This window comes from Prionailurus bengalensis, chromosome B2 (assembly GCF_016509475.1).
Source record: "Prionailurus bengalensis isolate Pbe53 chromosome B2, Fcat_Pben_1.1_paternal_pri, whole genome shotgun sequence".
In the NCBI taxonomy this organism is placed as follows: Eukaryota; Metazoa; Chordata; class Mammalia; order Carnivora; family Felidae; genus Prionailurus; species Prionailurus bengalensis.
The window spans coordinates 59,181,334-59,205,367 of record NC_057349.1 but is presented as its reverse complement, the minus strand read 5'-3'; positions in this window follow the sequence as shown (position 1 = coordinate 59,205,367).

Below are 24,034 nucleotides of genomic sequence, written 5' to 3'. Positions count from 1 at the left end.
GACATCAGGTCTGACTGCGGCCCCGCCCACCAACTCCAGTTATACACCACAGCACAGGGGAAGTGCCCTGCAGGTCCTCACCACGCCAGGGACTATCCAAAATGACCAAGCGGAAGAACTCCCCTCAGAAGAATCTCCAGGAAATAACAACAGCTAATGAGCTGATCAAAAAGGATTTAAATAATATAACAGAAAGTGAATTTAGAATAATAGTCATAAAATTAATCGCTGGGCTTGAAAACAGTATACAGGACAGCAGAGAATCTCTTGCTACAGACATCAAGGGACTAAGGAACAGTCACGAGGAGCTGAAAAGCGCTTTAAACGAAATGCATAACAAAATGGAAACCACCACAGCTCGGCTTGAAGAGGCAGAGGAGAGAATAGGTGAACTAGAAGATAAAGTTATGGAAAAAGAGGAAGCTGAGAAAAAGAGAGATAAAAAAATCCAGGAGTATGAGGGGAAAATTAGAGAATTAAGTGATACACTAAAAAGAAATAATATACGCATAATTGGTATCCCAGAGGAGGAAGAGAGAGGGAAAGGTGCTGAAGGGGTACTTGAAGAAATCATAGCTGAGAACTTCCCTGAACTGGGGAAGGAAAAAGGCATTGAAATCCAAGAGGCACAGAGAACTCCCTTCAGACGTCACTTGAATCGATCTTCTGCACGACATATCATAGTGAAACTGGCAAAATACAAGGATAAAGAGAAAATTCTGAAAGCAGCAAGGGGTAAACGTGCCCTCACATATAAAGGGAGACCTATAAGACTCGTGACTGATCTCTCTTTTGAAACTTGGCAGGCCAGAAAGAATTGGCACGAGATTTTCAGGGTGCTAGACAGAAAAAATATGCAGCCAAGAATCCTTTATCCAGCAAGTCTGTCATTTAGAATAGAAGGAGAGATAAAGGTCTTCCCAAACAAACAAAAACTGAAGGAATTTGTCACCACTAAACCAGCCCTACAAGAGATCCTAAGGGGGACCCTGTGAGACAAAGTCCCAGAGACATCACTATAAGCATAAAACATACAGACATCACAATGACTCTAAACCCGTATCTTTCTATAATAACACTGAATGTAAATGGATTAAATGCGCCAACCAAAAGACATAGGGTATCAGAATGGATAAAAAAACAAGACCCATCTATTTGCTGTCTACAAGAGACTCATTTTAGACCTGAGGACACCTTTAGATTGAGAGTGAGGGGATGGAGAACTATTTATCATGCGACTGGAAGCCAAAAGAAAGCTGGAGTAGCCATACTTATATCAGACAAACTAGACTTTAAATTAAAGGCTGTAACAAGAGATGAAGAAGGACATTATATAATAGTTACAGGGTCTATCCATCAGGAAGAGCTAACAATTATAAATGTCTATGCGCCGAATACCGGAGCCCCCAAATATATAAAACAATTACTCATAAACATAAGCAACCTTATTGATAAGAATGTGGTAATTGCAGGGGACTTTAATACACCACTTACAGAAATGGATAGATCATCTAGACACACGGTCAATAAAGAAACAAGGGCCCTGAATGAGACATTGGATCAGATGGACTTGACAGATATATTTAGAACTCTGCATCCCAAAGCAACAGAATATACTTTCTTCTCGAGTGCACATGGAACATTCTCCAAGATAGATCATATACTGGGTCACAAAACAGCCCTTCATAAGTTTACAAGAATTGAAATTATACCATGCTTACTTTCAGACCACAATGCCATGAAGCTTGAAATCAACCACAGGAAAAAGTCTGGAAAACCTCCAAAAGCATGGAGGTTAAAGAACACCCTACTAACGAATGAGTGGGTCAACCAGGCAATTAGAGAAGAAATTAAAAAATATATGGAAACAAACGAAAATGAAAATACAACAATCCAAACGCTTTGGGACGCAGCAAAGGCAGTCCTGAGAGGAAAATACATTGCAATCCAGGCCTATCTCAAGAAACAAGAAAAATCCCAAATACAAAATCTAACAGCACACCTAAAGGAACTAGAAGCAGAACAGCAAAGGCAGCCTAAGCCCAGCAGAAGAAGAGAAATAATAAAGATCAGAGCAGAAATAAACAATATAGAAACTAAAAAAACTGTAGAGCAGATCAACGAAACCAAGAGTTGGTTTTTTGAAAAAATAAACAAAATTGACAAACCTCTAGCCAGGCTTCTCAAAAAGAAAAGGGAGATGACCCAAATAGATAAAATCATGAATGAAAATGGAATTATTACAACCAATCCCTCAGAGATACAAACAATTATCAGGGAATACTATGAAAAATTATATGCCAACAAATTGGACAACCTGGAAGAAATGGACGAATTCCTGAACACCCACACGCTTCCAAAACTCAATCAGGAGGAAATAGAAAGCTTGAACAGACCCATAACCAGCGAAGAAATTGAATCGGTTATCAAAAATCTCCCAACAAATAAGAGTCCAGGACCAGATGGCTTCCCAGGGGAGTTCTACCAGACGTTTAAAGCAGAGATAATACCTATCCTTCTCAAGCTATTCCAAGAAATAGAAAGGGAAGGAAAACTTCCAGACTCATTCTATGAAGCCAGTATTACTTTGATTCCTAAACCAGACAGAGACCCAGTAAAAAAAGAGAACTACAGGCCAATATCCCTGATGAATATGGATGCAAAAATTCTCAATAAGATACTAGCAAATCGAATTCAACGGCATATAAAAAGAATTATTCACCATGATCAAGTGGGATTCATTCCTGGGATGCAGGGCTGGTTCAACATTCGCAAATCAATCAACGTGATACATCACATTAACAAAAAAAGAGAGAAGAACCATATGATCCTGTCAATCGATGCAGAAAAGGCCTTCGACAAAATCCAGCACCCTTTCTTAATAAAAACCCTTGAGAAAGTCGGGATAGAAGGAACATACTTAAAGATCATAAAAGCCATCTATGAAAAGCCCACAGCTAACATCATCCTCAACGGGGAAAAACTGAGAGCTTTTTCCCTGAGATCAGGAACACGACAAGGATGCCCACTCTCACCGCTGCTGTTTAACATAGTGCTGGAAGTTCTAGCATCAGCAATCAGACAACAAAAGGAAATCAAAGGCATCAAAATTGGCAAAGATGAAGTCAAGCTTTCGCTTTTTGCAGATGACATGATATTATACATGGAAAATCCGATAGACTCCACCAAAAGTCTGCTAGAACTGATACAGGAATTCAGCAAAGTTGCAGGATACAAAATCAATGTACAGAAATCAGTTGCATTCTTATACACTAACAATGAAGCAACAGAAAGACAAATAAAGAAACTGATCCCATTCCCAATTGCACCAAGAAGCATAAAATACCTAGGAATAAATCTAACCAAAGATGTAAAGGATCTGTATGCTGAAAACTATAGAAAGCTTCTGAAGGAAATTGAAGAAGATTTAAAGAAATGGATAGACATTCCCTGCTCATGGATTGGAAAAATAAATATTGTCAAAATGTCAATACTACCCAAAGCTATCTACACATTCAATGCAATCCCAATCAAAATTGCACCAGCATTCTTCTCGAAACTAGAACAAGCAATCCTAAAATTCATATGGAACCACAAAAGGCCCCGAGTAGCCAAAGGAATTTTGAAGAAGAAGACCAAAGCAGGAGGCATCACAATCCCAGACTTTAGCCTCTACTACAAAGCTGTCATCATCAAGACAGCATGGTATTGGCACCAAAACAGACACATAGACCAATGGAATAGAATAGAAACCCCAGAACTAGACCCACAAACGTATGGCCAACTCATCTTTGACAAAGCAGGAAAGAACATCCAATGGAAAAAAGACAGCCTCGTTAACAAATGGTGCTGGGAGAACTGGACAGCAACATGCAGAAGGTTGAAACTAGACCACTTTCTCACACCATTCACAAAAATAAACTCAAAATGGATAAAGGACCTAAATGTGAGACAGGAAACCATCAAAACCTTAGAGGAGAAAGCAGGAAAAGACCTCTCTGACCTCAGCCGTAGCAATCTCTTACTCGACACATCCCCAAAGGCAAGGGAATTTAAAGCAAAAGTGAATTACTGGGACCTTATGAAGATAAAAAGCTTCTGCACAGCAAAGGAAACAACCAACAAAACTAAAAGGCAACCAACGGAATGGGAAAAGATATTCGCAAAGGACATATCGGACAAAGGGCTAGTATCCAAAATCTATAAAGAGCTCACCAAACTCCATACCCAAAAAACAAATAACCCAGTGAAGAAATGGGCAGAAAACATGAATAGACACTTCTCTAAAGAAGACATCCGGATGGCCAACAGGCACATGAAAAGATGTTCAGCGTCACTCCTTATCAGGGAAATACAAATCAAAACCACACTCAGGTATCACCTCACGCCAGTCAGAGTGGCCAAAATGAACAAATCAGGAGACTATAGATGCTGGAGAGGATGTGGAGAAACGGGAACCCTCTTGCACTGTTGGTGGGAATGCAAATTGGTGCAGCCGCTCTGGAAAGCAGTGTGGAGGTTCCTCAGAAAATTAAAAATAGACCTACCCTATGACCCAGCAATAGCACTGCTAGGAATTTACCCAAGGGATACAGGAGCACTGATGCATAGGGCCACTTGTACCCCAATGTTCATAGCAGCACTCTCAACAATAGCCAAATTATGGAAAGAGCCTAAATGTCCATCAACTGATGAATGGATAAAGAAATTGTGGTTTATATACACAAATGGAATATTACGTGGCAATGAGAAAAAATGAAATATGGCCTTTTGTAGCAACGTGGATGGAACTGGAGAGTGTGATGCTAAGTGAAATAAGCCATACAGAGAAAGACAGATACCATATGGTTTCACTCTTATGTGGATCCTGAGAAACTTAACAGGAACCCATGGGGGAGGGGAAGGAAAAAAAAAAAAAAGAGGTTAGAATGGGAGAGAGCCAAAGCATAAGAGACTGTTAAAAACTGAGAACAAACTGAGGGTTGATGGGGGGTGGGAGGGAGGAGAGGGTGGGTGATGGGTATTGAGGAGGGCACCTTTTGGGATGAGCACTGGGTGTTGTATGGAAACCAATTTGTCAATAAATTTCAGAAGAAAAAAAAAAGAAAGAAAATAAGGACAGTCTTTTTGTTCCACTGGCCGTCAATTCCTTAAGCTTCTGCCGTACGTAGATTAGTCAGCTTCCAGAGTGACTAAGGCAGGCTTGCTGTCTCCCAGAACTTCTGGAGGTGTATATTGCTTTTTCCATATGGTCAGCCTGCACAGTCTTAATGGATCAGAAATGTACTCCCAGTTTCCAGGTGCTGGCTTCATTCTGCTGTGGTGAATCCAGGGATTCATCTTGGCTACTTTTACTGCAGTAGGGGTGGACAATATGACAGTGAACGGGCACCTCCGGAGGGGTTTTAGGGGTTGGACATTCTACTCCTTTACCCATACAGCATCTCCTGATTTAAAGGGGTGAGTGCTTGTGGTCTTTGTGGACCTTTATGAAGGTCCCTTATTTGTCCCTGCCTAATGTTAACCCTTTCCCTATTCATACCTCCCCTGAAGTAGGGCCCCTGTCATTAAGGAAAGGGACAATGACTGTTCTGGCTTCTTCAAGCTGATAAGAGACAGCATGGGGGTGCAGCAGTTAGAGTCTACCCAAGAGTTGGTTGAGTGGCCCACGGTATGGTTCTACAGGAAGGCTGGCAGGCATGAGGTGGCATAAACATTGGCAGATACAAAGAGAAAAACACCAAGTAAAGAAATTACTGACCAAACAAGATGGCATCTTAAGATAATGTCCCCAGTTCCCAAACCAGTCAGACAATCCAGGAGAGACCCTGACTTTGTCCAATTATGCCCAAATGCCATCTATCAGTTCTAAGACTCTATAAAAATTATTGGTCATATTGAAATAACATGTCAGGGAATCTCTCATGACCAAAGTGATGGAGTAAGCAAATCAATGGTGAGTCTATTCTCCAAGAGTCTGGCCCTAACTTTATTTAATTTTTTTATTTAAAGCATCTAATGCTTGTGAGGTGTTAGAGTTTTGCTGAGTATAAGCAGACAGTTTGCTTTATTTTGAGGTAGAAAACTTTTTCAAGAGCTGGGAGTCCTACCAGAGTAAGAGTCAAAGCACCCATTTACCATTATTAATTTCCAAAGTTTTAGGTAAGCTGACCCTGGGTATTATTTTATGAAGCAGAGATTTTATTACTTCTTCTGCCTTTTCTTTTTCTTTCTTTCTTTTTTTTTTTTTTTTTTTTTGCAGGGGAGGAAGGTCTCTACCCAATTAGTAAAAATATCAACCCATACCAACAGATGTTGGAATTTCTTTGACCTTGGCATATGAGTGAAACCTAATTATTGGTATTCCTGGATAGCCTCCAGTTCCTTGATTGCCTGGGAGGGCAAGTTTGTGTTTGAGAAGATTATTTCTAAGACAGATATCATAGGCTGATACTACCTGCTGAACTATCCTTGACAAATTTTTCCCAGTAAACATCCTTTGGGCTATTTGATAACTTTTAGCCCTCCCTAAATGAAAGGCCTGAAGCAGTATATTAATGATCTTTTAGCTCTCTGAGCTCAGTAAAAGTAATTGCCCCTGCTCTGTTTGTAACCATCCCGAGGACTAAAGTCAGTGTCCCTGAGTCAGACCCCAGCTTATTTCCTTGGAGAGTAAGTGGAATTGAGTCTCCTCTAATAATTGATATAGCAGGTAAGCTATTTTCCTGAACCCTAATATCTACAGCCTACCATACCCAGTAATTCCCAAAAATTCACACAATTTTTTTATCTGTCCTGGAGTTAGTAGCACTGTAGTCTCTAATTCAGTTATAATGTCCCTTCGTAGCAAGGGAGTAATGCTCTCTTGGTATTATCAAGAAAGAATGAGAAAAAAAATTAGTTTTCCCCTTATGCATCCAGGGTCTAAGAGAAAAATTTAGTTATAAGTTTTCCAGAGAAGCTTTTACTCATTATGCTGTGTTTGGATAGTTGGCCTTGAGTGGAAAGGAGGACAGAAAAGGTGGCTCTGGTATCAAGAAGGAAATGAATCAGCCTTTTAGTTACCTGAGTTTTCCAGAGTTACCTAAGGTTCAGGGCTTCCAATAGACATTGGGTTCAGGAGCCAGCCCGAAGAGCCCCAGGCTCCATTCATTCCTTTTAGGGACACGGGTATCTGAGCCCTTGCAGATAGAGGTCCTGAGGGCATTCAGACTTCCAATGATTGTCTCCACACAAGGAGCATGGCTTGTGGGGCTTTGACTTCTGTTGTCCCTTCTGAGGGCAGCCTCATTTCCAGTGCCCTGACTGGCCACATAAGTGGCATTTGGTGCCAGGACCCTGGGAATTCTGGTATGATACAGTACATAAGGTCATGACTAAGGCCTCAAATTCTGGTATGATATAGTATATAAGGTCACGGCTAAGGCCTCAGATTTTTCTTAAGCCTCCTTTCCGTTTGTTTTGTTTTGTTTTATTTTTTGTTTTTGTTTTTGTTTTTTTAATCTCTGTTGTAGTATAACCGATTGGCAGCTCCTAAGAGCTCCTCCAGGGTAAGTTCCAGGCCAACAGCCAAGTTTTGCATTTCCTCTGAATACCTAGGGCTGATTGAGTGAACAAATTTGTCCTTTAAAATCATCTCAGCCTTAGGGGTGTCAGAGAAGATAGCCACATATTTAATGAGAGCCTCCCTCAACCTCTCCAGGAAGGCCATCGGGCTCTCATTCTGTGTTTGTAAAATAGTGACTAATTTAGCATAATTTAAAGGCTTAACCTTAGGCCTCCTTAATTTCTCTAAAGCACCAGCTTGGAAGTGGTGGCAATACCAATTCTCAATGGATGGTCATAGTCCCGATTAGGATCTTGGGTTGGAACTACCTGGGACCCAGTAGGAAACTGGAGGTTCTCTATAGGACCTCCAGCCCCATGATAATTAATGAGTTGTTTTTTCTTCAGAGTTTATAGATCAAAATCATCCCCATTTTTCAGAATGCATCCCCAAAGGAGTATTGGCTTTGGTTTGGGAATCGCCCACCTTTAGGAAAAAGTCCCGTATCTCAATTTTCTATAGCTGGCCAGGAGAATCCTCATCTCCTGACCCTGATAGTTGTCCAGGAGAAGCCTCATCTCCTGGCCCCGCATTTTGGCTGGCTATTCAACTGGCAGCCAAAAGCTTTGTCACTCTCGCGAGGTGCGAGGAGCAGTCGCTCTTATCCAGGCTTGACCCTGAGAGCTGACCTTGTCTGCCTTGATTTCTCCTATGCCTTTGTTTTCCACCTGCAGGACTTTGGGGGTATTTACTGTGACCAAGCAGACTTCCCTGGTAGTAGAAGGATGCACTAATTTTATTTTGGCCCAACAGTAATCCTCTTTACAAATATATTTTAAAAGGCTGGTGAAAACCATTTTTTGTAAGGATAAAATTGGCTGTCAAGGGGGCAAAAGGGCCAAGTCAAGGTCTATCCCCTTGCCTTTTTCAGCAGTGCCCACATAAATATGTTCCAGCCATGTGGACATCTATTTTAGAGTATCTAGATTGTTACAAATTGGCATACACTGGGATAAGTGTAGCAAAATGGCTCCTATGTATTCCAGTAAAACCCCTTTATATATTGGAGTCATCTATCTCCTATGTGGGATAGGCATCCATTCCTTTGCTAAACAGAAACAACACAAATGTGGAGCATTCGAAGGCTGGTAGCGAGGACATTGTCACCATCTCCCCAGCCTTTGGATTAAAGGAAGGGCAATTTCAACCAAGTCTTGAGTAAAACAACTCAAAAGGGCGTGCTGTCCTGCCCCTTTGGTTAAAATCATATTTTTTTCTCCATCTTTTTGGGCAGACAAAAGGGTAAAAAAAAAAACAAAAGAAAACAAGAAAACAAAACTTTGTTTACCTTTTTTTTTTTAATCAAAAGTATACCAGCAATCCAAGAAAACTATCCCTTTTAACAGAGAGTAAAGTAGAATTTTAATCTTACACCAGTGTACTTTTAAATCCATTTATTTTAACCTTAGGTCGTTCTGACCACATATAAAATTGTGTTCTAAAGATTTCACTTCACAAACCTTCTACAACTTTCTTTTGCTTTTAGATTTTGACCTAAGCTCTTTTTCTCCAAACAACCAGTCTCATTTAGGACAAAATTACTTTCTTTTACCTTCAACAAAAAATGTATTTTCATTTCTTATTTCTTACACATCTCCTACTTTTTTCATATACAGAGTTACTTTCCTTATTTTTATCAGTCTTAATTACAGTTAGCAGAATTTTTAACTCTTAGAAACCTTAGTCTCCAGTGAAAACTAAGTAGTAACAAATTATGAACTGTCACATCAGAATTTTTTTAGATGGTAAATTTATCAATTAAGAACAAAGTAGGTTTCCCATTGTAAATCTTAAAAAAGCACAAAGCATGTTTGTAAGACCCAAATAGTCCTTTTTGCAATAAGTCAAAAGCACAAACCTACACCTAATAATTAGTGGGTTAGTCTTTTATCTCATTAGATATCCAATAAATTAAATCCCAATTTATTATGCAAGCAAAACTTTAACATTTTAGGTTACTAAAGACTTTGAAAGCTATTTTAACAATTACCCATGAAAACTATGGGACAAACTTAATCATTACTTAAATCATCCTTTTGCTAACAAATTGGAACAGAGATAACATGAGCTTGTTTGACCTTCAGCAAATCTAGGTAGAATAAATGTTTTTTTTTATTTTTTATTTAATAAACAGGTCTTAAGCTAACAAACTTAAATTAGCTTAAATACTGAATACTTTCTAGTTGGGTTCACTTAAGACAATTTGTTCCCCATGGCTAATTTTTACCTGGAACACTCGTGGGGAAATCTGAAGTCAGTGGTCTTTGCTCTTTGACATCTAGGGTGGGAGGAGGAACTGATTGTGACTAAGGCATTGAGGACCCATTTATGTGCAGAAATACAGGTGGTGCAGAAACAGGAGGAGGGGGAAGGAAAGACAGAAGAGGCAAGGTGCTAGCAGAAGGCAGAGTAAGAGTAGTACCAGTTTCAAATCTTCTCAGCTCAGACAGAGGAGCAGACTCTAGGTTTTCTGTTTTGTTTTGTTTTCCACTAGTGGAATTAGGCAGTCCATGTCAGTCTGGGGAAGACAGGGAATTTCCCGGAAACAAAGGGAGTTTCAGCAGCTGCATGGGAATATTCCTTTCAGTCCCCATTCTGAGGTAGACTAACCAGAGACAGTTAGCTCTAATTATCATCATTGACCCAGGAAATGAATGAGAGAAGTCCCCACACACAGTCACACAGCAATTCCAACCTACTGCCCAGTGCCTTAGAGTTTCAGTTTCTTTCCTTATTTCTTATGGAACTACTAAGGAAATTCTGGGAGGTGAACAGGCTCCCCATTTGCCTCCTAGGGGCAGGTCTACCAAAATGAACTTGGGTTCTTACCAGTCTGATGGGCAGCACTCCCTAAGCTGTTCCCTGGGCCTCATGTGTTCCTTTGCCTATCCAGGGCCCTCGCCCTGGCGTGCTGGGAGGGACCAGTCTCCTACAGATCAAATGGTCTGCTGGCACCAGGTGAGGTCGCCTCTCTCAGTGCCCTTAGGTTTGTATCGTGGTGACAAGGGAGGTAAAAACACTGTCTCCATCTCCCAGGCGAGTCCCCATGAGAAATATATCAGGATTCTTGCATAGAGGGACAGGGCACTAAGGCCTTTCTATCCAGGAAGCAGCTTTATTCATGCCAGTGGACTTGTACCTGAAAAACTGAGCCCACAGTGCAGTGAGGTGTAGCCTTTTTATAAATTTTCTACTTCTTTGTCTCCCATTCATGGTAACATACATACATACGGTCTGATTGGGTGGTATCATGTTACAGAGTCATGAGGGATGTCATGTACAGACATGCAGAGTCGTGAGGAATGTCACATATGTGCACATAGCCAGTTGTCTTCCCTTATCTTCAGGTTTTTTTTTCCCCCCTCACCACATTCCTTAGGGAGGGGACTCTACCACAATGGTATTAAGAAGTGGGGATTTTAAAATGTGCTTTAGGTTATGATGGTAGAGCCCTCATGAATGGGATTGGTACCCTTATAAAAGAGACCCTACAGAGTTTCCTAGTTCCTTTCACTATGTGAGTACTCAGTGAATAGGTGCTACCTAGGAAGTGGGCCATATCAAACACTGAATATGGTGGCACCATGATCTTGGACTTCCCAGTTTCTAGAATTGTGGAGAAATAAATTTCTGTTGTTTACAAACAACTCAGTATATGTTATTTTGTTATCACAGTCCTAATGGACTGAGACAGAACTTTACAAATATTAATGTTCTTAAAGACAGATGCAGATGTGTTTTATCTACCACTTATTATTTTTATTTTCATTTTTTTTAGTTGCAGGTGTAGAATTTAGTGATTCATCATTTACATACAACTTGTAGTATTCATCACAACAAGAGCCCTAAAGAGGGCTCTTAAAGGGTATTAAAGAATACCCATCACCCATTTAGGCCATCTCCCACCCACCTCCCCTCCAGCAACTCTTTAGCAATCCTATAGTGACAGTCTGTTTTATGGTTTGCCTCTCTTTTTTCCTTCTCTTATGTTCATCTGTTTTGTTTCTTAAATTCCACATGTAAGTGCCAACTTTTAAACACATACTGAATTTTTTATATTTATTTCTGCTTGACACACATTTCATTTCTTAGTCTTGTCATACTCCTGTATTCTGGAATTATATCTTAACTTTTCTATGATCTATTACAACACAATATTTCTAAGTATATTTCCTAGTGTTACTCTTAAGAAAATTTGATATTCATATGACTAATGTCATTGGTTCATATTTTATAAACTTTTATTTATCTATTTTATTTTATATTTTTATTTTATTTTCTTTTATTTTATTTTTTAAGGTTTATATTTTGAGAGAGAGAGAGAGAGACAGGAGCAGAGAGAGAGAATCTCAAGCAGGCACTGTGCTGTCAGAACAGAGCCTGATGTGGGGCTCAAACTCACAAACTGTGAGATCATAACCTGAGCCAAAATCAAGAGCCAGGCACTTAACTGGCTGAGGCAACTGGCACACCGGCGCCTCTATTTTTTTACTAGAGAGAGAGAGAGAGAGAGAGAGAGAGAGAGAGAGAGAGAAAGAATCCTAAGCTGGTTCACGCTCAGTGCGGAGCCCAACGTGGGGCTCGATCCCACGCCAGAGCCAAAATCAAGAGTTGGACGCTAAACCGACTAAGTTTCCCATACTCCCGATGGTTCATGAAATTATTATATTAAATTTTTTAATCTTTGAGTTTCAGAGTTTGGCCAACATTATAAAATGCATAGAGAAATTTTCCATTACTATCTGTGATGGGGAATAATTTTCAATAACAGTTTAGAATTTCAGAATATCAAAAATTCATCTAAATATGGACACAATTTTTTTATTTTTAATATAATTTATTGTCAAATTGGCTTACATACAACAGCCAGTACTCATCCCAAGAAGTGCCTTCCTCAATGCCCATCACCCACTTTGCCCTCTCCCTCATCCCCATCAACCCTCAGTTTGTTCTCTGTATTTAAGCATCTCTTATGGTTTGCCTCCCTCCCTCTCTGTTTATAACTATTTTTTTCCTCTTCCCTTCACCAGTGGTCTTCTATTAAGTTTCTCAAGATCCACATATGAGTGAAAACATGATATCTGTCTTTCTCTGACTGACTTATTCCACTTAGCATAATACCCTCCAATTCCATCCACATTGCTGCAAATGGCATTGTTTTATTCTTTCTCATTGCCAAGTAGTATTCCATTGTATATATAAACCACATCTTCTTTATCCATTTATCAGTTGATAGACATTTATGCTCTTTCTATAATTTGGCTATTGTTGAAAATGCTGCTATAAACATTGGGGTACGTGTGTCCCTATGCATGGGCACTCCTGTATGACTTGGGTAAATTCCTAGCAGTGCTATTGTTGGGTCATAGGGTAGTTCTACTTTTAATTTTTTGAGGAACTTTCCCAGAGTGGCTGCACCAGTTTGCATTTCCACCAAAATGTACAAGAGGGTTCCTATTTCTCCACATCCTCACCAGCATCTATAGTTTCCTGATTTGTTCATTTTAGCCACTCTGACTGGTGTGAGGTGGTATCTCAGTGTGGCTTTGATTTGTATTTCCCTGATGATGATTGACATTGAGCATCGTTTCATGTGTCTGTGGGCCATCTGGATGTTTTCCTTGGAAAAGTGTCTATTCATGTCTTCTGTCCATTTCTTCACTGGATTATTTGTTTTCTGGGTGTGGAGTTTGGTGAGTTCTTTATAGATCTCGGGTACTAGCCCTCTATCTGATATGTCATTTGCAAATATCCTTTCCCATTCTGTCAGTTGCCTTTTAGTTTTGTTGATTGTTTCCTTTGCAGTATAGAAGCTTTTTATCTGGATGAGGTCTCAATAGTTCATTTTTGCTTTTAATTCTCTTGCCTTTGGAGATGTGTCGAGTAAGAAATTGCTGCAGCTGAGGTCAAAAAGGTTGTTGCCTGCTTTCTCTAGGGTTTTGATGGCTTCCTGTCTCACATTTAGGTCTTTCATCCATTTTGAGTTTATTTTTGTGTATGGTGTAAGAAAGTGGTCCAGGTTCATTCTTCTGCATGTCGCTTGGACACAACAATTTTAGCTTTTTAGAACATTTTCTTTCACTTCTCTCATAATTCTTTTCCTGTTAGGTTGTTTTCTTTAAATTCATTAAATCAATTCTATTAATATAATTTTTAGAAAATAGTACAGAATGATATATTGAATTATTTTTGTCTAAATCTCAGTTACTGCACACATCCTAAAAAATATCACACATATTATAAAGGAGAGTAATAAACCACCATTGCCCATATCTACAAATTAAAGAGAAGATAGAAATCACTATTACATATAACCAATGTTATATATAACATTGGTAAATATGTATGTATGTATGTTATATATAACATTGGTAAATATGTATATTGGTAATATATATATATATATATGTTATATATAACATATTATAAAGGAGAGTAAATAAACCACCATTGCCCATATCTACAAATTAAAGAGAAGATAGAAATCACTATTACATATAACCAATGTTATATATAACATTGGTAAATATGTATGTATGTTATATATAACATTGGTAAATATGTATATTGGTAATATATATATATATGTTATATATAACATATTATAAAGGAGAGTAAATAAACCACCATTGCCCATATCTACAAATTGAAGAGAAGATAGAAATCACTATTACATATAACCAATATTATATATAACATTGGTAACAAGGTAGAGCCATCCAAAGAGTATTACTGGTACAGAGAGCCTGGCATAGATTTCATAAGAAAGGGGAGAGGGCAGTGGGACCAACAATGCTGAACACACATGAAAATAACCCCCAAATTTTCCTAAGTGGAAAAATGTTAAAAACAGGTCTGAGATATGGTGCTTAAAACACCAAATAGTAATTTAAGAAAGGCATTACTTATGCACAGGAGGGAGATGACTGGGGAAGAGACGGCATCCTCTGGAGGTTTGCTGGTAAATGATTAAAAGGAAGAAACAAGTGAAAATTAAAGATCTCAAAGTAATCAAAGAGAATCATAAAATAAGAAAATATTAATCCCTTCCTCTCCAAAAATCATTAATTTATTAGTGAAATACTCATCACTATATATGCCAATACCCACTATTGTTGATCAAGGAAGCAGAAGAACTTCACCTAAATAAAATATGATTGGAGAGACTTTTACAGAAGGTCTCATAGTGGGCATTAGATATCTTTAATTATACAGCTAAAACTAAAGCAAAAGTAAAAACAGGTGCAACAATGGTATGTCAACATTTTATGTTCTACCAAAGTAGAAATAACACAATTGAATAAACTGGAGAAGGGAAAATGGACAAAACAAAAGAAACTTGATAAAAATGTAAGAAAATAAGTGGGACAAGGAATAAATTGTTAGCATTTAAAGCTAATGAATAGAAACTTAAGTAAAGAAATAAATTATGATAAAAACCATGAAAAGTATAATTATTAAGAAAATTACTGGAAAAGTGGAGTGAAAAGTAATGAAAAAAGCAATATAAAAGTAATTTAAAAAGTCAACAAACACTTGTCAGACTGATATTCACAATATCAGTGTGCCTCTCAAAAAATAAAAAATGTTAAAAAAGTTTTCAAATAATATCGCAGAGCTGAGCCCAAACACAGCAATTATGTCAATGTAAATAGATATAATCACCTATTAAAATAATTTTAAAACACAAAGCAAAATTCAGCTCAAGACTATATATAAGATATACAAACAAATCAAAACAAAGTTATTTAGAAAGGCTAACAACAAAGGGATGGTCAAAAGTATATCTGCAAATACAAACTGAAAAAAAAAACCAAAGTTGTCAAAAAATATGAAGAATTTGATTTTACTCTACTTGAAAGTTTACCAATTATTTTGCCAGTCTCATGCAGGCTGGAAGAAGACAAGAGACTCCTGGGTCACAGACCAAAGGACCTTATTTAAGAGTCAGCAGGTAGCACAAACTTAACTTTACACTGATTCTCCTGGCCTTTCAAGCCCCACAGATGTTTGGTAAAGCAAATTAGGTGAGTGCTACATATACAATGGCTGTGTATCATAGCCAAGGAACCCTGAATTTAGGAAACTGAGACTTTTATAATGAGCTGCAAGCAATCCTGTCTGTCCTTTCCTTGTAAAGAGACATATTAATTATACTGGATAATAAACTGCCTTTTGTTTCAGAAACAGACATATTCAAAGCTGTGTAGTATACAAACACATTGTTTTAATCACCCCTTTGATGAAGGAGAAATTCCTGATCTAGGGATATGGGGATAGCCAAACACAAAACCCAATACTGAACAAATGAGACCAACAGCAGTTTATTTATCACATTTACTCCCAGGCTATAGGAGAAGAACAAAGCCTGACATTCAGGGCCCCATGGGGTTGCAACTGGGAACAGAGAGGACGGGCAGAGGCTTCTTTGACACCTCACCAAAGAAGATAGATAGGTCACAAGTAAGAATCTGAAAACATACTCCACATCCTATGTCATCAAGGACGAGCAAATTATGAGTTATCACCACACACCTATTAGTATGGCTAATGTCTGGATCAGCAACAACATCAAACACTGGCAAGGATGTGGGGCAACAGGGAAACTCATAAATTGCTGGTGGGAATGCAAATGGTACCATCACTTTAGAAGACAGTTTGGTGGTTTCTTCTGAAACCAAAAATACTCCTACTATATAATCCAGCAATTTTTCTCCTTAGTATTTGCCCAAAGAAGCTGAAAACATGTCCGTATAATTACTGACACATGGATGTTATAGCAGCTTTATTCATGATTACCAGAAGTTGGAAGCAACACATGTTCTTCAGTAGGTGACTGGCTAAATAAATGGTGGTACATCCAGACAAAGGAATATTACTCAGCATTACAAAGAAATGAGCTATCAAGTTATAAAAAGACATAAAGGACCCTTAAATGCATATTACTAAATGAAAGAAGCCAATTTGAAAAGGCTATGTGTATATATCACATTGAGAAAAGCAAAAACTATAGACACAATAAAAATATCCGTGGTTACCTGAGATGTATTCAATATGGTGGGAGGTGGGAAAAGAGATAAATTGGCAAAGCACAAAGGAATTTTAGGGCAGTGAAAAATAATCTGTATGACATTATAATAATGGATATATGTCATTATACATCTGTCCAACCACATACAATGTACAATATCAAGAATGAACGCTAACATAAACTATGGACTTTTGGTGATTATGATGTGTCAATGCAGGTCCATTCTTGGTAAGAAGTTTCATTGTGATGACTGATGTTGATAATAGAGGAAACTGTGGGTGTATATGGAAAATTTCTGCACTTTTCTCTCAATTTTGTTGTAAACCTAAAACTGATTTAACAAAAGGTCTTTATTTAAAAATATGTTTCTGAAGATCAGAATTCATATGGGAACTATAACAGTTATGGTACTTTCAGAGTTAATTACACAGCCAAATTTTCATATAGATGTAAGGTGAAATAGAAGGAAATATGACATTAAACACACCACTCTGGCTTAGAAAGATTAATTGAAAAAAGAAAAATTAAGGGTAATGGATATCAAAATCAGTGACCTACACCTATTGTCATACATATCAAATTTTTAAAACTGTAATCATGAGCAATATACCTACTTTAATGTTCATAGAACATTTAAGAAAATTTACCACATAGAGGTCACACAGACACGTTTCATAAAAAATAGTAGAAAGTTGTTCTGTAATAAAGCAGTAATAGTAGAAATTGTTAACAAAAGCAAGGAAATGAACAAATAAAACATGAGAAAGCTTTCCCAACTAGATATAGAAAAACCTTTAATTTAAAAAAAACTATTGGGTGACAGAAAAAATGCAAAGAAAATGATGCATTACATCAAAATTTTAAGTCCTTTTGGAATACTGAGTTGTATAATATTCCCTTAAAATGTTTATTTTCTGATATGCAAATTTAATAGATTTTTTTGTAGTTCAAATTTAGGATTTAGGATTTTGATTTTGTAATCCTGTTGGGAATGATAGCAAGAAATTAATTTCTTTTCTAAAGAATGAGTGTGCTAACTTTATCAAGTCTAGTATCTCTATATGTTCTAACTCAGTATGATTTAGCTATATATATTTTTTTCTTTCAATTCTATCAAAGAGGATATAAAAACTGCAATTACAAAATATTTGGAATGCTGTAATCAAAGGAAATGTATGCAATAAATTTTTCTATTATTAAAGAGTTACATGTAATTTATAAGAAAAATATTTCAAACACAAGGAAACAAAGGGGAGAATAAAAATAATAGGTTGTGGTATATAAATAATAAACATAAGAACCTGATATGTAAATACCAGACATATTAAGGCAAAACAATGATTAAAAATAAAAATTTCACTACATAATGTAAGCAAAAAGATACAGAAATTAAAATTTACAGATATACAAGAAGAAATCATAAAGCCAAAATCATAGAATACGACATATATTTCTAAGTATGTGCTAGATTAATCAGACAAAAAAAATCTTGAAACTCTAAAATGGTAATAATCCATCAAGGCCTGAACATAATGCATTTGGTGCCTCAAAATTGATACACCAGAATGTTTAAGTTCCTCTTCCATTGTTTTTTTGGACTGAGGCCAACCTCTTTTTTTCACCATTATTTACACATTTGTGAGAGGTTATTTTTCCCTCTTATTTTCATATAAGAAAATATTCAAATGTTTCAAATACTATGAGGATATATTTTGAATATTTTGAAATATTTAAAAGGACTTTTCTAAGAATGATTCTCTTTGTATTAATTTTGCCTGGAACACATACATGCAAATATGAATTTAATAAATTAGTAAAGTTTTCCCTACTAAAATTTGTTGAATATAACACATTTTTCCGACTGAAACCTCTTTTATTTTAACTGTTTTATTTATTTTGAGAGAGAGTGTGTGGGAGAAAGGCAGGGGGGAGACAGAGGATCTGAAGTGGCCTCTGAGCTGACAGCAGTAAGCCTGATGTAGAGCTCAAAATCACAGTGAGATCCTGACTTGAGCCCAAGTCTGATACTCAACTGACTGCAACATGCAAGGGCCCCAAGTGAAACCTCTTTATGAAAATAAGTTTTCACTCTTCATTTAGTATCACTTTTTCAGACTCATCTTCATTTATTTTCTTTATAATTTCATTTTTAGAAATGGGAATACTTTTGTTTCAACTTAACCAGCTTAATTTACTTCAATTCAAATTTTTGCTTCTAATTTTAGTGGCTTTGCATCTTTTTTCCTTATCTCAAGAATCTTTTACTTTACAATTTTCATCTTGACCAATCACCATTTTTTCAAAATAAGAAGTCATTTCATCCTTAGTTTTCTGGCATAAAAACTATCTTTTGTTTTCTTTTCTAAATTATGCTTAGGAGTGTGTTTGTTCTAACATTAAGTGAAAGAAGCCAGTCAGTCACAATAGTCAACATACCGTATGATTCTATTTACATAGAATGTCCAGAATAGGCAAGTATACAGAAACAAAGTAGATTAGTGATTGCCATGGAATGAGGGAGGGAAGGGAGGAAAAGAATATAGAATATGGATATAGAGGAAACCTTTTGGGGGTGATAAAAATGTTATGAAATTAGATAGTGTTAATGATCATCACCTTTGTGACTATAATAAAAACAAGTGAATTTTATACATTATATATATATATAACATATAATATAATATATATGTTTTATATATAATTATATATATTATAAATATAAATATAAATATAAATATAAATATAAATATAAATATATTTTTTTAGTGTTTATTTTTGAGCTAGAAACAGAGTGCAAGTGGGGGAGGGGCAGAGAGAGAAGGAGACATAGAAATTGAAGCAGGTTCCAGGCTCTGAGCTGTCAGCACAGAGCCCGATGCTGGGCTCAAACTCAACAAACCACGAGATCATGACCTGAGCCAAATGACTGAGCCACCCAGGCGCCTCAGCTATGAGAAGTATACCTTAATAATATTGCATGCCTGTGTACATGTGCATACATATTTTATAGAAGTCTATGATCAATGGAACAGCCTAATAGGAATAAAAGTCTGATTGATGCCTGTTTTGCAATCTGAAAAGACATTTCCCCAAAGTTTCCATATCTGAGGATTCTGAGACCCAGAATCCACTCACTTGACATGGAGGTTGGATCTCTTTGTAGGATACTGCAAAACCATTTCAAATAAATACAAAAGGTATTTACCTAGTTATATTCAAAACACTTGCTGTCACTTACTAAAGCAACTGTAAACTGGAGAAAAGGGCTAACTAAGACAATTTGAGGGCTGTTACATACAGTATCTTTGTTTACCCAATATTCTCACGTGTCTGCCTTTGTTAGAGTATAAGCTTAGAAAGGCCAAATTCTGACCCCACTGTCTACTGCAAAATACATCCACTAGGTCTATGGTCATGCGTCTCGTTATTTCCCTGAACTTCAATAGGAAGGAGACACTTAGTAGCTTGGACAGAGCCCACAAAATGGCTTTTTGATTGAAGGATAACTTATGTATTGGAGGCCAAGTAGAAGTCCCTGTAACTGCCTCCTTTTCCCTAGACCAGATTTTAAATTAGAAACAGTATTATATTCCTACTGGAGTTCATAGATCAGCACTTTTTCAAAGACAAAGGACACAGGAGAGATAATTCCAACATTTCCAAAATAAATTCACGTGTGTAGTCCCTGCACAAATATATGAATCATGGTGAATGAGGTACATTCCTTGAACTTGTGTCCACATACTGTCTTTAATGAAACAGATCAACAAGTCTTCTGGCACTTAGTAAGTAGCTACTGAATCAGAAAACATTTTTTTTCAATCTCCGTCATTAAAAATGATTAAAAATTATTCACCCCTGTGTGGGAAAACTGCAATACATTTTTACCAGTTTTGCTTCAGAACCTTGGTGACTCCTTTGTTCTCGTATATAATATAATCCCAGGGGTCTTTGATCATGTTACTATTCCTTAGACTTTCACATTGGTCTTACATTATGTATATAATGTTATCCAGTACTGGAGAATAGAAATTAAATTAGTATACTCAATATTCTCTGAAGTATGTACCTCTACAGCATTGAAGATAAACCTTAGTTCCAAACCATTGAAGATAAACCTCTTCAACTAACAACCCTGCCACCTGGTTACTTTTCCTGTAAGAAGACCAGCAGTCCAGTGCACTAGTGGATTTCGATTTGATCCTGGATACCATGGAGAAATAGGCATTCTGCAACAGAATAGAGGAAAAGAATAGTGTATGTCTTAAACTCAGAGGATTCATTGTGGCATCTCTTGCTTCAATGCCAATGCCAATTCTAGATAGATATCTGTAGCAACAACGACAAGCAACAGAGACAATGCAACAAAAGACTCAGATGTGTCAGGGATGAAAGTCTGGGTCACCCCATCTGGCCAGCATCCTAGATCAGAGGAAGTATTGGTTGAGGGTGAAGGGAAGCTATGAAGGTAATAAAGGAGTGAAATAAGGTAACTTCATCAGAGGAGACTGTAATTTCTTCCAATAACCCTCCTGAGTTTTTTATACAAACTATGCCTGACTACTGTTTCAAAATTTCCTACAGAGTAGATTTAATTTGGGCCTCAAGAAAATTGAGTGAGGAGTGCCTGAGTGGCTCAGTTGGTTGAGCATCTGACTTGGACTCAAGTCATGATCTCATGGTTCGTGAGTTCAAGCCCTGCATTGGGCTCTGTTCTGACCACTCTGAGACTGGAGCCTGCTTCAAATTCTGTGTCTCCCTCTCTCTCTGCTCCTTCCCCAAGCACACTCTGTCTCTCTTTCTCCTTCAAAAATAAATGAACATTAAAAAAATTTTTTAAAGAAAATTGAGTGATAAATGATATGGATGGTGGTTGATGTTTTTGGCTACCCAATATTGCATCCTTTTGACCACCAATAATTTAGGCCTTTAATACATTAGACAATTTCATGGGAGCGTGAACCAAGTTAGTGTCTTAGCTCAATTGTTCTTCACACTTCAGATTTATGCCACAGGACTTTCTCTGCAGCAGTGCAGCTCCACTAAGCTTGGAGGCAAGAGCAATCTGCAACTGTGAAGAAGTTGATTAGTTGATTCCATCTGGGGTAATATTCAAATAATGTGGATAAAGCTTGGTAGATAAATGCCCCACTTCTATCCTTTCAAAAGACAACCACAAGAACCATTCTTTATGTTTCCTTGAGGTGCTAATGTAGTGTTTTTTACAGGGGCAACCTGTAAAAAAACCTTTGGATTTTTTTCTAAACTCACTCTTAACTGCCCCCCTGCCCTGCTCCCTACGATCTCCTTCCAAACATACTACTTGAATCTAAGTGCCATTTTAAGCTTTCCCTAACTCTTGGTTAACCCCCAAAGTAAGAGCTGGTAATATTGTATGATTATTAATTTCAACGCATATTTATATTATATACATTAATATTTTATACATTTATACAGTGAGTTTTATTTCATAATTTAAAAAATTCATGTTTATTGTATTATAATAGGGATTCCCTTCCAAATTTAATAAATGTAATGTCATGATTGATTTGTATGTTAAAATGTAATAGTTGGCTGCTGTGTGAAAAATAAATGAAGAAAGAGTAACATACAGCAGACCAGTGAGTATTATTGAAAGAATCAAGATGAGAGATGAAGATGATGTGCATACACACGTAAGAGTAGTATCATGGAGATGGAGAGAGAAGGTGGATTTCTGATACATTTCAAAGTTAGAATTTTTAATATGTAGTCATGGATTAAATGTCACTTATAAGTAAAATATGCTGCTTTTAAAAATTATCCTAAACACCAACATTTCATCCAAAACATTCCCTAATATTTAGAGTAGAGATGAATCCATTCTGTAATAAAAACAGATAAACTTTTTTTTTTTTTTGGCAGGGGTGGGGAGGTTGAGAATTGAGATAGAAGTGAAGAAATGGTAAACTAATAACCTTTGTTTTTTTAAAGGAAGGGAAAAATGTTGTCCAGAAGAAAGATCTCATTTTTCCAAGCACAAAAAAAACAGTTTAAAAAAAATGAGTATATGAATATAAGGAGAAAAATGTGTTTCTATTAAAAAAATATTTTGAGAGAGAGAATGACAGAGAGAGAATGAGTGGGGGAGATGCAGAGAGAGAGAGGGAGAGAGAGAATCTCAAGTAGGCTCCATGTTGTCAGCACAGAGCCTGATATGGGGCTTGATCCCACCAACCAGGAGATCATGACCTGAGTCAAAAATCCAGAGTCAGATGCTTAACAGACTGAGCCACTCAGGTGCCCCAGAAAAACAAGTTTCTTAAGTATTAACATTCAGTTCAAAGATGTCAACTCTAACAAAAATCTCTATTTGAGAATATCAACACATAAGATATTTTCTTAAAGAGAATATAATTTTCATTAAATTTAGAATATTGAATTAACTTAAGAAACTCTGCCTACCATTAATTTTAGTTAATATATTGATTTCTAGATCCCAAGTAACTGAACAATAATTTACACAAAATAATAATAAAGATAATAATAATGGAAGCTAATTAACACTAATTGGATACTTACTATATGTTAAGTATTTCCTCATAATTCAGTATATATTAACTCAATTTTCCCCTAGACTATCCTAGTGAGATAGACATTATTAAGACTCCCGTCTTACACAAAAGGAAACAAAGAGAGGAGTTAAGTAACTTCTTTTTTTTTTTTTTCTGCTCCCCCTCCCTGGAGTTAAGTAACTTCTAAGGGCTGTAGAGGAAAAGGTGGTAGAAATAAATATCAAGGACAAAAAAAGCATATCCCCAGAGTTCAAATTTTTACAGTCAAAAAAAAACAAAACTATGCCTCACTGATAATTTGAATTTTAAAAAATGATATCAGAATTGTTGAAGAAAATTATTTTATTTCTTCAAGTATCAGATTCTCATTTGCTCACATTTTGATATTTCTAAAATTGTATTATATATTAAAACGGATGTGTGCATTTAAGTCAGCCTTTATTTTCTTGAAGAGCTATAATTAAATTTATGGTACTTTTTACAGGAGATGACATTTTACAGTCAGTCAAGGACATATGAAATTTATATTTGCTTATTTTAATAACAAATGGAACTTGTCATGACCGCACGGAAAATATATTCCAGATTATTTTAATACCAACCTTAAAACCAAAAATGAATTCCGGCATATAAAAACTAGATACATTGAAAATATTTTTATATAGATTTTCTTTTCTTTTGGTGACTTGTTTGTGCACCTATTCCTGACATTAAAAGACATATCATCTGAAATTAAAATTCTGATCATAACTGCAGATCCTTTTGTTGACCAGTATCTCCATCTTCTTTCTTGTCTAATTTATTTCATTAGACTGGCAGAAGATCCAGGTTGAATTCAGTGAC